Consider the following 18,174-nt stretch of genomic DNA (forward strand, 5'->3'; position numbering starts at 1 on the left):
AGGACAAAGTCTAATCCAGGACTCAGGGTGAGGGTGGAAGCAGAAGAGACCAACAGTCCTGAGTCCAGAAGGGTTTTATAAACCCTACTGACAACCTTAGCTTTCTTGTGAGTAGAAACAGAATCAATGCCGCTGTAGATGTTATGAAGTCTCTGTGCAAGGGGGGGATAGCAAGTCAGATATGCATGGTCTATAACTGTATCATGATGGGTGCTGGGTAGGACCAGGGAGCAGATCCTGTCCAGAGGCTATCAGAGAAGGTGAAGGACTTAGGGACAATGATCAAGAGCAGCCTCATGGTACACAAGTGTCTTTATTTTGGTGCTTTGCCCAAACCTCCAGGGCAAACCCAAAGTTGCCACCCTCCACCCAGTGCGCCCCATCACATTGCTGCAGAAGAGATCCAAAGATCAATAGGATGCTAGGACCAGAGCAGGACACCGGCCAATACAAATCCAGAGAGAGGAAATTTGGAAGAGGGTGAGGAAAAAGAGCAGGGAATTTCCCGATGACAGAGAGGTAGGTCTCTCTGTCCTAACACTGGGTTATCAGAGGTGCAGAGATCTGAGCAGCAGGAGACTGAAATCAGAGACTAGAAACAAGAGAAAATATCCTATTTAGAAACTCAGCTTATGTCTCTATGCAAAGGAGTCCCTGCCCTGCTTGACCTACTATGTGACCTATGACCACATAAGACAAAGTATTGACCGGCCTCTCTCAAGCTGCTGGCCTGGGCTTGGGTAACAGACAGGCATCCACAGTGCCTCCAAGTGTGCTTTCCCCCTTGCTCCATTCCCAAATGCCCTCATCACAGGGGAGAGTCCTTTCTCTGATGTCTCTCCATGCCTACCAGTCCTGTGTCTCCTGCCTGTTAGAGGAGATGCTCCTTCCATTGATGCAGGATGTTTAAAGGGTCTCAGATCTTGTCTGTGAACACTCTTCTCTGTGCTGAGTTCCTGGTTGGCTCTGCTCGTGTCTCCCAAGCAAGTGAGGGTAGGGAGGAGGGGCTGCAGTAAGATGACATCCTCCCTAAACTTCTGTGGGATTCACAGCTGGAGCCAGACCTAATTACACCCGCCAAATTCACCCAGTTCAGTGGTCTTCCCCAATAAGGATTCAATGCATCTGACAGCTCTATTATGAGTAATGATGTCTAGGTGGACCCTGCTTTTAAGGAAACTCTGTTTACAGAATTCTCCTTGTACAAACTAACTAAAGGAAGGCAGAGTGTCTAATTTACAGAAGATCTTGCCCAGGGATCTCTGTAAATCCTCACAGCCCCCAGGCATTTCTACAGCTCTGTGTACTGTATAGTGAACATTAGAAAAATGTAAGTGCCAAAATATTAAGGGACACTTCCTTTTAAAATCAGTGGAAATGAGCTGGATGCAGTGACTCAGGCCTCTAATCCTAACTACTTAGGAGGTTGAAATCAGGAGAATCACAGTCTGAGACCAGCCTAGACAAAAAAGAGTTCAGGAGAGGCCCACCTCAACAGAAAAGACTGGGTGTGATGGCACATGCCTGTCATCTGAGCTAGGGATGATCCCAAAAATAACCAGAGCAAAATGTGTTGGAGGCATGGCTCAAGCAGTAGAGCACTTGTAAGAGCAAGTTCAAACCTCAGTACTCTCCTCTCCCCCTCAAAATATAAATGGAAATGGAAGCATGAGTAACACTGGGCAGACAATAAATGTAGTGAGGGAGAAATATTAGCATCAGAAACAAACTTTCAGAAGAGGTTGGAAGAAAGAGCTGACCTATTGCTTGGATTCAGTCTACTGACTTTGGAATATATATTGCATATGCATATGTACATATGTATACTGGGGCTTGAACTCAGGGACTCACACTTTTGCACTTGCTAGGTACTCTACCACTTGATCCAAGCCCCCAGCCCTTTTCACGTTAGGTTGCTTTCCAGATAGGGTCTCATGCTTTTGCCTAGGCCAATCTTAGACCATAATTCTACCTCCCAAGTAGCTGGGATTACAGATATATGTCTATATGTCTAGCCCCATATATTTGGTTTTTGATACAAGAAGGGATTTACTAGATGATAGATAGATAGATAGATACAGATAGATAGAAAAAAAGAAAGAAAAAAGATAACCAGATAGGATAGGATAGAGATGTTTATTAGATACTGACAAATTAGTCTACATTTTTTCTTGATTAAGTTTCTCCTTAGGGAGTTGGAAGACTTCCTCCACTGGAGCTCTGCAGTGTGTCAGGAGTAAGGTGGACACAATACCTGTCTGTCCAGTTAAGGTGCCCCAAGGACACAATGCACACTGAGGGAGGTGCTGCAAGGACTGGTTGTGAAGGGCTGAGCAAGGGGTAGGGAACCACTGGAGATGCTGCAGAAGCTGGGGATGCTCTCAGCAGAGCTGCTTCCACCCTGAAAGTCAAAGAGAGGGAAAAGTTTCCAAATGGCTGAGGGATGGAAGATCACATAGGCCAATCAACTTAAGAGTAACAGTGACTTTCAACCAGGGGTCACAACCAGTCCAAGAAAACTCACAGGGAAGAAAAATTTGTTTCTTGATCCCACTGATGTCCTGTCAGGGTCCCCATTAGTCAAATCCAACTAGAAGCCAAAAGTGCAGTTAACACAGGTAAGGGGACAAAGAAGTGAGCTCTGTGCTTTCTGTGGGAGCCCAGGACTAAGCTGCTCAGAGAAAGTACAGGGTGACCACTCTTGACTTACAGACCAGCTTCAAGGAACCATTATTCCCATGGTTCCCTACAAGGAGCCATGATTTTGGAATCAGCTATTACCTATGAAGAACTTACCATGGCTTTGGCACTAAAGGAGAATCAACTAATTTAATCTACAAACCCTGTGGTGGAAGCTGACCAGAAGACAGACGGGTTAATTTATAAGCCAGGATACGAACCCAGGTTGCCTGGATCCAAAGCAGTGTGGCTCACACAAAGAATCACCCCTTGAGCTAGTACCATTCCAGCCCAAGGACAAGAAATGGGACCTCTTCCTTTTCCTCAAAATAATCACTTTTGGTTTTCAGATGCTCTACCACAGGACACTTAACTTTGTATAAATTTTTAAATATTTAACACATAAAATAAGATTATAAACACCCATATGTTCACCACCCAACTTTATCAAATCTTAGTATTTTGAAGTATTTGCTTCATTTTTCTTTTTCTTTTATTTATTTTTCTTTTTTTTTGAGACCGAGTCTATGAAACACAAGCTGGCCTGAAACTTGCTCTATAGCCCAGGCTGGCCCTGAATGCTCAAACTTCCTGTCTCATTTCCCCAGTTGCTGAGATTATAGACATGTGCCACTGTGAACGGCTGAAATAAAGCATGTTAAGGATACAATGGAATTGTGCACAATTTTATTTTTTTCTTACCTTTGCAGACTTTTAACAATCACCATGTATTTGGCATTTGATCTATATTTTAATACTATACATCTTATACCATAAATATAAATAGTATTTTACAGTCTTTTTACATACCTATGAATAGCCTCATATGCAATATATTTTGTTGCCACTTTTCTTTGTCATTCACAATTAGTTTTTAGGATTTATTCATGTATATACATATATATTTATATCATTCAACTACTATAGAGTATTTCATTGTATCATAACATAGAAAATTATCTTTCCATTTTCCTGTCGATTAAGTCAATTTGTTTTCATTTTCCTCTATTATGAAAATGATACTAGGAATATTCTTTTATATATGCTTTCTGATAAAAGGAAGTAATTACTGGATATACTTACTTACTAGCTGTTGCCAAATTCTCACCAACAACTTCTGATTATTACCATGTCTTCTTGTCAGAGTTAAGATGGTCAATCTAAAAATGTGAATTGTGTTAAGGTTTTAGTTTGTCTATTCTTGAGTATTTAGAGAAGCTGAGTATCTTCCTGCTTGTTGACTTTGAGTAGCTTATTTATCATTTTCCCAATCAAAACTTTGCTAAATTTCCTATATTTTGTCCATTTTTCTCATCAGTTTGGTATTCTTTATACACTTTTCCTACTGATTCTTCCCCACTAATCTGAATTTCTTTTATCTTTGTCCAGTCTCCAACTTGACTTTTCACAGTGCTTTGGAGAAAAGATGTGACCTATGACTTGGATTCAGTCTCCTGACTTTGGAAAACATCTCCATCTCGTATGTTTATTGTTATTAACAAATCATTTACTTTAATTTTAAGGTGGAAATAATTAATATGTACTTATTTGTTTAAACTTGCTATGACTAATTTAAAATAATCCTTTTTTACTCAAGGTTGTAAAGTTATTTTATGTATTTCCTTCTAACAGTAGCAGAATTTTGTGTTTCATATTTAGGGGACAAAGTGAGGAAAGAATCTAATTTTTCAAATGGCTAGAAAATTGTTATGCTTATTGAACAAGTTTATTTCTGAGCTGAATATTTTTATTAACTGTTGTATAGTTAGTAGATGGGAGTTGAAATATCATTTGTAACTGATATGCCAGCTAGTAAAATGTTACATAAAAAAGGATAGGTTGCAAGTATTATTATAAAGGTAGCTACTAGAACAAAAAAATAAGCAGATCTTTCTAATCACTAAAAGAAATTTAAAAGAACAAAAAGAATATGCAGCAATAAAAATAATTAAATGCGATAAAATATGACATACATAGTAATTCTAATATAAAATAATGTAACTGAATTGAGACCAAACACAATAGTCATGTTAATAAATGTGAATGGGTTTAGCTCAACTACTAAAAGAAAAAGATTTTAAAAAATTGTCTCATCAAGCAAACTCACAAGAGACATACCTAAAACACAGTGATTCAAAATGACCAAAAAATAATGGGCTGCACAAATACTTGCCAAGTGCACAAAAGCACTAAGAATGTAGGAATTGTGATTGTGATGCCAGCTACATAGAATTCGACCTAAAGAGCATTACGCAAAAGGAAAAAAAGACTACTTTACAAATTAAAAGACATTCCACAATGAGGGTATAACAGTTATGGGTATAACATAACTGGGTATAACATAACTGAAATAGTCATGAAATAACATAGCAATTACCTTTATGAAGCAAAAGCAATAAGAAATTCCAGGAAAGATAGATAAAATAAGCACACTACCTGTAGGAAACTTTAATACATCAGTCTTTCTGTACAAGGTAGGTCAAGAGGACAAAAAGCAGTTATTTGCATATTCCTAAACAAAAAACACACCATGTTGTCAAAAAGCCTTAATACCTGACAGATTTTCCATCTTCTTTTTTTCCAAAATTGTCTAGATTCACAGACCTATGTGTTTATTGAAGCCTAAGCACAAGAAATCCTTCTTTACTTAAGACAAAGGCAAATTTGTAATAAAATGGCTTCAAGCCAGTGATAAAGAGAATAATTTTTTAAACAGCCAAAGGGAAAAAGAGAGTATGGTAATGGGGGGCATAGATCAAGTGGTAAACACTTTTTTAGCACTCTAGTTTGAGCTCTAGTAGAGAGAGAGAGAAAGAGAGAGAGAGAGAGAATATATAGAGATAAGAGAGAAGAGAATAATGGCTGACTTCTAGTTTAAATGATGTAAGCCAGGTGACAGTAGAGCAATGCCCTAAAAGTACCAAAAGCAAAACCTGTCAATGTAGAATTATATACCTAGAGAAAATATCTTCTAAATCCAAAGTCTAAATAAAGATGCTTTCAGATGGACAAAAGCTGAAAGAATTCATCACCAGCAGCCCTGCACTATAAGAAATGTGAAAGGAAATTCCTCAGGTTGAAGGACTAACACCAGCTGGATAGCTGTATCTGCATGAAAGAATGAGGATTGCCTCATGTTGAGAAGTAAAAAAAATGTGAGCAATGTGGGCTGAATGATGGTCCCCCAAAAGATATGTGAGCATCCCAGTTCCCAGAATCAGTGAATATTACCTTATTCAAATGATGGGTCTCTGATATAAATAAGGATCTCAAGGCAAGATCACCCTGGGCTCTAAATACAATAACAATTGTGTTCTTGTAAGTGTAAGGCAGAGGGAAATTAGACAAAAGAGAAACAGAAACAGATACTTAGAGAAGAAGGTGAAGTAAAGACCAAGGCAGAGATTAAAGTGCTGCAGCTACAAGCCAAGGATCACCAAGAAGAGCCTGCAGACCCCAGAAGCAGAAGATAGACAAGGAGTGGGCTTTCTCAGAGCCTCTAGAAGGTTCCCACCATCACCACAGTTACTGCTGCTAAAATTTCCTCCTTCATTGCAAGCTTCATATCTTCCTCTACCACCATAATATCTGCTGTATTGGGGTCCATATCCTGGTCCATCACCATCATAGCCTCCTCTGCTACTACAGCCAAGACCACAGCCATAGATGCCACCTCCAAATCCATTGTATCCATCCTCACCTGCCCCATAATTACCTCTGCTACCACTACATCCATCACCAAAGCCTCCTCTTCCACCCAAGTTTTCACCACCGTCAAAGTTACCTCTACAACCCATAAAGTTACCAGATCTATCTCTCTGACCTCTTTGTGACCCATCGGACTGTATCTCTTATTTAGAAAGGATCTTTTTGGCTATAGCTGACATCATACTAAACAGGGAAAAACTGAAATCATTTCTGCTCAAGTCAGGAATAAGCTTCTTATTCAATACAGTACTGAATTCTTAGAGCAATAAGACAAAAGAAAGAAATTGAATGGATTTAATAGGAAAGGAAGAAGTCAAATATCCATATTTTAAGATGATATATCCTATACTTAAAGACTCTAAAATTATACCAAAAAACCTGCTAGATCTTATAAACACTTTGAGCAATGTAGCAGGATACAAAGTTAACATACAAAAATCAGCAGTTTTTCTATATACCAACAGTGAACAGGCTGAGGAAGAAGTCAGGAAAATAATTTTAATTCCTAATAGCCTCAAAAAATAAAATACTGAGGAATAAACTTAACTAAGAAGGTGAAATATCTCTACAATGAAAACTAGAAAACATTGAAGAAGTTGAAGAAGACACCAGCAGATGGAAAGAACTCCCATGTTAGTGAACTGGCACAATTAATATTGTGAAAATGGCTGTACCATTGAAAGAAATCTACAGATTCAATGCAATTCCCAAAAAAATCCCAATGTCATTCTAAAATGAATGACAATAGAACAATCAATTCTAAAATTCATATGAAAACATAAAAGACACCAAATAGCAAAAGTAATAGAACAATCAATTCTAAAATTCATATGAAAACATAAAAGACACCAAATAGCAAAAGTAATCCTGAGAAAAAGAGCAATGCTGGAGATATCACAATACCAGACTTTAAACTATACTACAAAGTCGTATTAACAAAAGCAGCATGGTACTGGCACAAAAACAGACAGGTACACCAATGGAATAGATAGAAGACCCAGAAATAAACCCACACTGCTATGGCCAACTGATTTTTGACAAAGGAACCAAAAATATGCATTGGGAAAAAAAAGACAGTCTGGGTTCAACAAATGGTGCTGGGAAAACTGGTTATCTACATGCAGAAGACTTGACACCCGACCTCTGTCTCTCATCCTATACAAAAATCCATTCAAAATGGATCAAAGATCTTAATGTAAGATTTGAAACGACTGTAGGAAAAACACTGAAAGATACAGACATAGGCAATTACTTTCTGAATAGAACTCCCATTGCCCAGGACCTAAGAGCAAGAATTAGCAAATGAGATTGCGTATATTAAAAGGCTTCTGCACATCAAAGGAAACACTTACCAGAATGAAGAGATAGTCCACATGACAGAAAATCCTTACCAGCTATTCAATGGATAGATGATTAATATCCATAATATATAAAAAGCTCAAAAATTAAACTCCAAAAAATAATCAATCCAATTGATACATGAGCAAATGAATGGAACAGATAGTTCTCAGAGGAAGTACAAGTGGCTAATAAATACATGAAGAAATATTCAATACTCATAGTCATAAAGGAAATGCAAATCATTACTTTCCTGAGAGTCTATCTCACTCCAGTCAGAATGGCAATCATTAAGAAAATAAGTAACAGTAAATGCTGGTGAGGATGTGGGAAAAAATAAACTCTCATTCACTGTTGGTGACAATTAAGAGTAGTGCAACCACTGTAGAAATCAAAGTGGAGGTTCATTAAAATCCATGCCATGCCACACTAGGTCCTATATCCAAAGGAGTACAAATCAACAAATAAGAGAGATGCCTGAACATTCATGTTTATTACAGCACTACTCACAATAGGCAAGCTGTGGAATCAGCCTAAGTGACCAACAATGAATGGATAAAGAAAATATGGTATATATGCAATATAGACTATTATTCAGACTTTAAGAAAAGGGTCATTATGTTGTTTGCAGGAAAATGGACAGAACTGAAGAGGTCATCATGTTAAGCAAGGAAAGCCAAGCTCAAAAAAAGCAAGTATTGCATGCTTTCACTCATATATGGAATCTAGACCTAAAATTATGGTGATGATTGTGATGACAATGGTGATGGGATATGAATATAAGGGAGAGTTGTCAGGGGACCAGCAGAAGAGGGAAGGCAAAAGGTGAAAGAGAGAGTCTTGAGGGTGAAGATTGAAGTACCCCCACACACACTTGCACACACACATATATGACAATAACATAGTGAAAGCCACTGAATACTGTTTGAAAAAGAAAGGAAGAAGGAGAAAGAGGAGTTAAGGAAATATGATAGCGGGGTGGACTTGTTCAAAGTGCACTGTATGCATATGTGGAATTGTCACAACGAAACCCCCTTGTATTATTAACGTATGCAAGGCAAAAGGATGTCAATCTCTGAAAAAAAGCAGAAGAAAGGGCCTATTTCACTTCATACTTGTGACTATGATTAGTGAGTTATTTCTGAACAATGTTGTCAACTGTATCTTGATCATCAAAAGTTCTCTTTTATTCTATTCTTCCTGTCTTCCATAGCTTCCATGGTTTCAATCTTGCTATCACTTTCAAGGTAGTCTCTCAAATTATATTCTTCTGTATCTTCTTTAAAGCCAACAACAAAAATTTTCTTCAATGTCAGGTGAGTGTAGGGCTTTACAGAATCTGCCCTAGAAACAGCTCTCTTGGGTTCAACTACATGACCATCAGCCTTGTGTTATCAAGCATACATTGCTTCATCCATGTCTGCAACACAACAGTAAGTCACAGAGCTTACACCCCTGGGACATTTTGTTTGGGGGTCTCTCATTATCATACTCTCTATGACTGTGCCGCATTTCTCAAAAGGTGCTCTCAAACTATCACATGTGGTTTCAAAGTTCAGTCCACCAATAAACAACTTATTTCTCAGCTTTTCTGGTTCCTTTGGGTCATATCTCTCCATTTTGAGACCAGACTCAATTCTTCCAACCCAAATTCCACATTGGCAATTTTCTCTTTAACAACTGTTTCTCCACTATGACTTCCATTTTTCTTGAAATTTCTACAAGATGTTTGTTAGGTGGTTCTAAGCCATTCTTTATGTTTTCTAGCTTCCCTTTTTCTATTTTGTATCTCATACTCCCTTTTCTGGATTCTGGGTAATTTATCAGTGCTATTTCCTAATTCATTCTATTTTTCCTCAAATATATCCAGTTCAGTATTGCTGTCATCCATGAGGTTTTTTATCTTAAGAACTATTGTTTCTTTTCCTACTATTCATAATTGATTTTTTCTGTATGCATCTGTTCCTATTTCATTTTACTAACTTTGTTCTGTAATTTATTATTTTAATAGACATTATTTATTTTTTTTAAGTTTTAGGTTTCTTTTTTTTTTACTTTATTTATTATTTATTATTATTTTATTATTCATATGTGCATACAAGGCTTGGTTCATTTCTCCCCCCTGCCCCCACCCACTCCACCCCCTCCCTCTCCCCCCACCCCCTCAATACCCAGCAGAAACTATTTTGCCCTTATTTCTAATTTTGTTGTAGAGAGAGTATAAGCCATAATAGGAAGGAACAAGGGTTTTTGCTGGTTGAGATAAGGATAGCTATACAGGGAGTTGACTCACATTAATTTCCTGTGCGTGTGTGTTACCTTCTAGGTTAATTCTTTTTGATCTACCCTTTTCTCTAGTTCCTGGTCCCCTTTTCCTACTGGCCTCAGTTGCTTTTAAGGTATCTGCTTTAGTTTCTCTGCGTTAAGGGCAACAAATACTAGCTAATTTTTTAGGTGTCTTACCTATCCTCACCCCTCCCTTGTGTGCTCTGGCTTTTATCATGTGCTCATAGTCCAATCCCATTGTTGTGTTTGCCCTTGATCTAATGTCCACATATGAGGGAGAACATACAATTTTTGGTCTTTTGGGCCAGGCTAACCTCACTCAGAATGATGTTCTCCAATTCCATCCATTTACCAGCGAATTGTAACATTTCGTTCTTCTTCATGGCTGCATAAAATTCCATTGTGTATAGATACCACATTTTCTTAATCCATTCGTCAGTGGTGGGGCATCTTGGCTGTTTCCATAACTTGGCTATTGTGAATAGAGCTGCAATAAACATGGGTGTGCAGGTGCCTCTGGAGTAACCTGTGTCACAGTCTTTGGGTATATCCCCAAGAGTGGTATTGCTGGATCAAATGGTAGATCAATGCCTAGCTTTTTAAGTAGCCTCCAAATTTTTTTCCAGAGTGGTTGCACTAGTTTACATTCCCACCAATAGTGTAAGAGGGTTCCTTTTTCCCCGCATCCTCACCAACACCTGTTGTTGGTGGTGTTGCTGATGATGGCTATTCTAACAGGGGTGAGGTGGAATCTTAGCATGGTTTTAATTTGCATTTCCTTTATTGCTAGAGATGGTGAGCATTTTTTCATGTGTTTTTTGGCCATTTGCATTTCTTCTTTTGAGAAAGTTCTGTTTAGTTCACTTGCCCATTTCTTTATTGGTTCATTAATTTTGGGAGAATTTAGTTTTTTAAGTTCCCTATATATTCTGGTTATCAGTCCTTTGTCTATGTGTAGCTGGCAAATATTTTCTCCCACTCTGTGGGTGTTCTCTTCAGTTTAGAGACCATTTCTTTTGCTGAACAGAAGCTTTTTAGCTTTATGAGGTCCCATTTATCTATGCTATCTCTTAGTTGCTGTGCTGCTGGGGTTTCATTGAGAAAGTTCTTACCTATACCTACTAACTCCAGAGTATTTCCTACTCTTTCCTGTATCAACTTTAGAGTTTGGGGTCTGATATTAAGATCCTTGGTCCATTTTGAGTTAATATTGGTATAGGGTGATATACATGGATCTAGCTTCAGTTTTTTGCAGCCTGTCTGGCAGTTTTATGGCAGGCTTCAGGAGCAGGGACAATTCAGAAATGCTGGTCTTATATTGACACCTCAGAGGACATTACCCCAGATTTATGTCCATTTTGGAAGAAATCAGGCCACAGGACTGACGGATGGCTTGATCCCCTTCTGGCCACAGGATGAGTGAGTATGCCCCTCAGATTCACAAGTTGGCGAAGCCACCACTCCAGTGTATTCCTGGCAGTTTTTTCTTTGTTTTTTTTTTTTTTTTTTAATTAGCTAGGATGTCTTTCCTCAGAGCTTTTTCTGGGCTCTCATCTTGCATAGAGCTCCTTAGCTCCATTATGCAATAGGTTACTTACTTGTAGCTGTACTCACTTTCTATCCTTTCTTTCCTTTTTAAAAAAAATTTTACCTATTGATGGGATACAATGTGATATTTCAACACATGTATACAATGTGCAAAATCAAGTCAGGATGATTAGTATATCTACCACCTCAAACATTTGTCATTTCTTTGTGCTGGGAACATTCAAAACCCTCCCTCCTAACTCTTTTGAGAAATGTCATAAATTGCTGTAAAGTATAGTCACCCTGCTGTGCTATAGAACACGAGGACTTTTTCCTTCTCTCTAACTACATTTTAATAATGGGTACATTTTGGTACCCATTATCAAATGTCTGTCGATCCTCCCTCTCCTTGCTCTTCCTAGCCTCTGGTGACACTATTCTGCACTCCACTTATATGAGATCAGTGATTTAGCTCCCACTAGCACTCACTGTCCCTACATTGCAGCAGACAGAGACGGAGGCATGTGCCTTCAGTTTGCTCATTTCACCGACTGTTTCATATGAGATCCACAGAGATTTTTCTCTTGTCTTTGCATCTGTTGGGGGCCTTTGTTGTATAGTTTTTCATTGCTATTTATTAGTAATGGGGATATCAAAGGTCAAGCGTGAACTTAGGGCAGTCTTGATAGGGGACCCACATGTGACTTCTTTACCTGCCGATGTATGATGAATCATTTGGCCTTTTGAAATTCAGAAATAATTCTTAGACACCCAGCCTTACATCACTTGGAACCAAGGATCCAAAGACATTAGGTTTAAAAACACTGTAATAAATTATGCAAATTGAGAAATTTAGAATGGCCCTTCTCAAAGTATCTTCTCCGCAGCTTGGAAAATAAAAGCATCAGTTTGGGTGTAAATCGAACACATAGTTGAACTGCTGACTATATGGAACGAGAATGTGGAAAGGTCTCATGTGAGACCCTGAAACTGTCACTCCATTAGCATCTAACAGGAAAGCTTCATTTGCTACTCTCACTTCCAGCCCTGGACAATCAGCAACATCTTGGGGACAGAGAGCTATGACAAGATAGCTGAGCCAGCACAGTTGCCAGGGGCTGTGATGGTCCAGTCACAGATTCAGATGAGATCAGGTGCATTTAGGGTAGTATGGCCATCCACCCAGTCACAGATTCATAGTGACAGACTTCAGCACCGCTGAGTCCTCTGGAAACGGGAAACCAAAGGCTAAGGGCCACAGTGTGTGCTTTTGGCATGTTAGGGGCATGCTCTAATCTTCATTTTAATGTACTTGCTTTCTCACTAAGTGTGTAATAATTTGTTGAATTTTTCAGGCAGATATCCACCACTGAGCTCAAAAAACGATGCAGTGTTTCTCTTTCCAAACAAGTATGTGAATGGGTGCAATTCTTTTTTAAAGTTCAAATTCCTCTCCCATCACATTTCCTTAAACTTTAGAGCATGCTGTGCCTCTCGGTCAACAATCACTAGTAGGAGCTAAGGTGTGCAGCTGTCATCCAGAATCAACAGCTTTGTTCGGCCTGCCAACCTCATCTTGCATCTGGTAGTTGGGTTTATGTTTATGACTTTCTTCTGCCAAAGTGTGATTTCTAAAAATATCTAATGTATTTTGATAAAGGCAAGACCCACTTTCAAACAGTATAGTTCTCCATTTCTTAAGTATTTTTTCACAGAGTGTTAATTCTGTTGGCTGTTCATTGACATTATCTAGAAAAAGAATTTCTGTTTTTAAAAAACCAGGGCAAATGCTGAATTAAACAAAGCTAAGCATTTTTAATTTTTACTTTAGGAATTGCTGGCTCCTTTGATAGTTTTATATGCAGTGTGATTTCTCAAGATAAAGATCAAGCATTTCATCTTTCTAGGTTCATCAAATCAGGGAAACTTCATTTCCAGAGTGAACTTTCAATTCTGCAGAATCTTCTGTGAGGAATGCCAATAAAGTCTAACAAAAGAAAGCCAAAGTTGGATGAGAGAGATTATTAAGGAGAAAACAATTTTGCATTTGGCAGACAATATAGTACTTACTTTCAGGTGCTCTACAGTCTCAGAGGTTTTTGAGAAGCAAGTGCTATTTAAAAAAAAAAAACCTGATAACATTGTGGAGTGCAGATACAACAGAGATGTTTGGTGGGTGTCCAGAAAGGTGAGCACTGTAGGAGGAGAACCATGCAATCTGAATTATGTAAGGACAGGTGGCTCAAGAAGGAGACATAGCTTTCAAGGCAGAGCCAAGAGAACTTGTGATTGGATGTGAGCAGTGATGGAAAAGCATGCCAAGGATCAATTCATTCCTTCATCATTAAACAAACATTTATTGAGCACCTGTCACATTCTCGGTACTGTGGGTGTACCAGTGAACAAGGTATAAAATCTCTGACCTCTTGGAATTTGTATCTTTCTCATGCTTTAGTGTGAACTATGCATGAAGAGAGAGAACACCTTAGGAAAAGCAGCCTTGATGGGCAGTGTGGAGAATTCTAGAACCCTGTAGTTTACCTGGCACCTGAGGTTCAAGTGCATGTAGGTGAGAAGGCATGACATGGAATCTGGGGCTCAGTGAGAGGTCTGAGTTGGTGTGCAATTCATATATATAGTGGGACTTGAATCCATGAGAACATTTGCAGTATCCAAGAGAGCCAGTGCAATGAATGTGAAAAGAATTGAAGAGTCCTCATTTTTGATGAGCAGAGTGGAGAAGAGGCCAGGAAGCACAAAGCAGTTTTTCAATAAATACCTAGTGAATAAAAAATAAATGAGACTCGGCCTGAGAGACAGACAATAAACCAGGAGAGAGTAGCATTAGGAAGACAACAGTAAGAAAGTGTTTCAAAAAGGAGGGTGACACTGGTCAAATGCAACAGTTTAAAGTAGGTCAAGGGCCATGACAAAAAAATAAAGAAGGGAAGGAATATCTTTCTTTTTCTGCTCTAACGACTGGCTTCCCTTTAGCTCTTCTAGGGAGTCCTCCAGAACCCGAAATTTACTATGAAAATAGCCTAGTCTTAACCTCTTTATAGTCATTCTACTCATTTTCTGCTTCAACTAAAATCTATGTCTCTACATTTACCTCTAGTTTCTTATAAAAATATAGGTTCTCTGGGGCTTGGAGCATAGTTCAAGTGGTACAGTGCCTGCCTAGCAAGCATGAGGCCTTCAGTTCAAACCCCAGTAACTGCCATAGATAGATAGATAGAGATAGAGATAGATACATAGATAAATATACAGATATATATCTTATCTCTTCCTGGAGGTTTGTTCAAGGGGAAGGAGCTCATCTCATTCCCCACCTCACAATACACTTTGGATCCAGAGATGGAATTAAAGACTTTTAATTTCATCTTTTGTTGTCTAATGACCTGACTGTCATTAAAATATTAAAAGAAAGGGGCCTGGCTTCCATCCTGAATTTTCACTTCATGTTCATTATTGCCCTGTGATTTCAAGGTGCCTGTCAATGATACCTGTAGTCTCAAATTCCCTTGTTCTTCTCAATGATTGCAACATGGTTCCCTCACACTCCACTGCACATTCTGTGGTCCCACCCTGGGTTTTATGATTCTCCCATTTATGATCTCCTAAAATCCCAGCCCTTGATTCAAAGTCTGATGCCTTCCAGCCTCTTTACCCTTCATTCCCATCCTTCCCTGTGAGGCTGCATCCCAGAGCAGGAAATGGTGGTCTCAGCTCTGAGGCCCAGCATACTCTGCTTGGAATTGATCCTCTTGATCTTTTTTCTAGCTTGGTCTACCCACCCTGTGATGCATCTTTCACATTCCTTCATTTTAAAACCCGATGAAACATTAATTTGATAATGGCACTACTCTATTAAAATGCATTTGATGTTTCTCCATTCTCTATGGAGCCAAATGCAAAAAGACATAGGAGAATCTTCATGCTGTGGTCTCCCTAGGCCTCTGGCCTCACACCCTCCATGACTTTCCCTCCCTCTATGCCCCCAGACACCCCTATCCTGTATGCCCAGCACACCTTATACCACATCACCACTGCTGCCAAGAAAGCCTCTTCCACCCATACCTACCATTCTTATTCCTCATCCCTTATAACTACCAAACACCCATTCATCCCTCAAAATCCAGTTCTGGCTTTGATACTTGTGCCTGAGCCAATAGCTACAATTCAGTGACTTGGTTTCAACATACTCAATATATCCACTGCATCCCAGGCAGGCCTCAATCACAGACCCTGAGAGATTACACACATTTTGGTGTCTCTTTCTCTGTCTCTCCTTAGAATCAAAACTCCAGGTTCAAATGTCAGTTTCACCGCTTACTATTACATGACCTGGCATGTAGGGATGGTTGAACATCCCTACGTCCCTTATCCAAAATGCTTGGTACCAGAAGTGTTTCAGATTTTGGGAGGTGGCTTTTTGTTGTTGTTTTGGGGGCTTTTTTTGATTTGGAAATGTTTGGATAGACTTTACTGGTTGAAGATCTCTAATTAAAAAATTTAAAATCCAAAATTCTCCCAAATCCAAAACTTTAAAGTTCTGTATTTTAAAGTATTTTAAATTTCAGCTTTTTGGATTAGGGATGCTTACTTTGTCATATTATTCATTGAGTATTTATTTGCAAGTTAGGCATTGTCTCATTCAAGCTCAGTTGTAATTCTGTTATCCTCATTTTGTAGAGGATGAAATAATGACCCTATGTAGTTGAGTAACTTGTCCCAAATCACGGATATAAAATGGCAGAGCTAGGCTCAAACCTAAACAAATGTCCAGAAACCTATGAGTGTTATCACTGTGTCCCTTGGCCCAGATATTTTAATCTAAGTCTTGCAATACTTTACAGTCTACTTTTGTTGTATGTTCTGAGGATGAAAAAAAGTTAATACATATCACAGCAAAGTGCTATTCAAATGTGAGTTCTTATTATATGGCAAGTCATTAATTCAACAGCCCTCCCTCCAATCTTCCCAAAAGTTAATCGTCTGAGCATCTTTAGTAACTTAAAAGTAGCTGCCAAATAGAATCAAAACTCAACACCATATTAAAACCAATTATAGCTTCTGGTAAAGTTATTCTATTCTAATTCATCAAAAGCATCATTATTATTGTGATTGTCATCATTATTATTTTAAACAAGAGCCAACAAATGTTTCCGGTTTAGAGATAGAGGGTGCAAACTATTACCCTGGAACAAAGCCTATCCCTCCTTGAGGCTTGGAGGTGGCATAATAAGGAGCTTCTGGAGTAATCTTTGCTGAGTTGCATTGTTAAACCATCCTAAGGGACACCCATGGGCTGTAATTGCTCCAGTCTGACTTGGCCTGTCGAGCTACCTGAATTAAGTGGGTGAATTGGAATTTTCAGTGGAACCATCTGGGAAATCACCTTTAACCCTCCCAGTGCTCAGCTCAGCCCACTGCTCATTACAGTGGAGGCCCCATCACCTCTGCCCACCTCCTCCAGTGAGTGCACATGGAGGAGTTTCTTTCTCCCTGCCAGAATCTGTCAGGGCTCTTACTGAACAGAGGTGGGGGAGGCAGGCAGCAGATGGTGCTCTCTGCCCCTGCACACTAAGACCTCAGACTAAACTTTTAACATCAACTGGCTCAGGGGTGGGACCCAGCTTTGAATAAACTGCCCTTGGATTTAAGCATCCTTACTGCCCAGAGTTTAATCCCCCCTTTTCCACTTTCTAGTTCTATAGAATTTAGCAGATCGTGTGCACTCTGGGCCCTCCAATTACTTCACCTGGTCTGGCTAATTCACAGTGAAGAAGCCAGCTAACAGGCTTGGAGGAAGAAAAGATGAAACACAGTAATGTGTGAAGCCAATCCAGTTTCAATTTCAGGCACAACATCCTATTCTGAAATCACTCAACAAACATTTAAGATGAAGTTGAATATAATACTATTTCATCACTTGGGAACTAGCAGTCTATAGTGAGAGATAAGACATCAATGGGAAATTACAGCAGTATGTGGCCAGAACAGTGATAGTGATGAAAGCAGGACATATGGGGGCATACAAAAAAGGAGAGCAACCTATTTAAAATGGGAAGAGGATGGAATGACTTCTAGAAAGATGAAGCCAGACTTGGTTTCAAAATATTAATTTGAATTTTGGAGAGGGTCTGTGGTGGTTTATCTGGTTATTAACTTGATTGGATTAAGAAAGAACAAGGAGAATCCAAGGTGTTGTTTCACTCCTGTAATCTCAGCTACACCAGAGGCAGAGATCAGGAGGATTGTGGTTTGAGGCCAGCCTAGACAAAAAAGTTAGTGAAATCCCCATCTCAACCAGTAAGTCAGGCAGTGATGGTGGTACCTGTCATCCATGCTATGCAGGAAGTGTAAATAGCTGGATCCTGATCTAGGCCAGCCCTGGACAAAACTCCAAGACCCTATCTGAAAAACAATCAATGCAAAAAAGGCTGGGGGTGTGACTCAAGTGATAGAGAGCTTGCCTAGCACACACAAAGGCCCTGACTTCAAACCCCAGCATTGCCCAAAAGAATTTTATAATGAAAATATTGCATATTAGTGACAGGAGACATCCAACACAAAAGATTTCCACATAAAATGGCTGGGGAGTGACTTAAGTGGTAAAACACCTGCCTGGCA

The 18,174-nt window shown here is 39.1% G+C and overlaps 1 pseudogene; it reads right to left on the reverse strand.

The window, feature by feature from the left end:
* Window positions 1-6,073: 6,073 nt before the first annotated feature.
* Window positions 6,074-9,640, reverse strand: LOC109673964 (heterogeneous nuclear ribonucleoprotein A3-like; annotated as a pseudogene).
* Between the last annotated feature and the right edge of the window lie 8,534 nt (window positions 9,641-18,174).

This window comes from Castor canadensis, chromosome 17, assembly GCF_047511655.1.
Source record: "Castor canadensis chromosome 17, mCasCan1.hap1v2, whole genome shotgun sequence".
Lineage (NCBI taxonomy): Eukaryota > Metazoa > Chordata > Mammalia > Rodentia > Castoridae > Castor > Castor canadensis.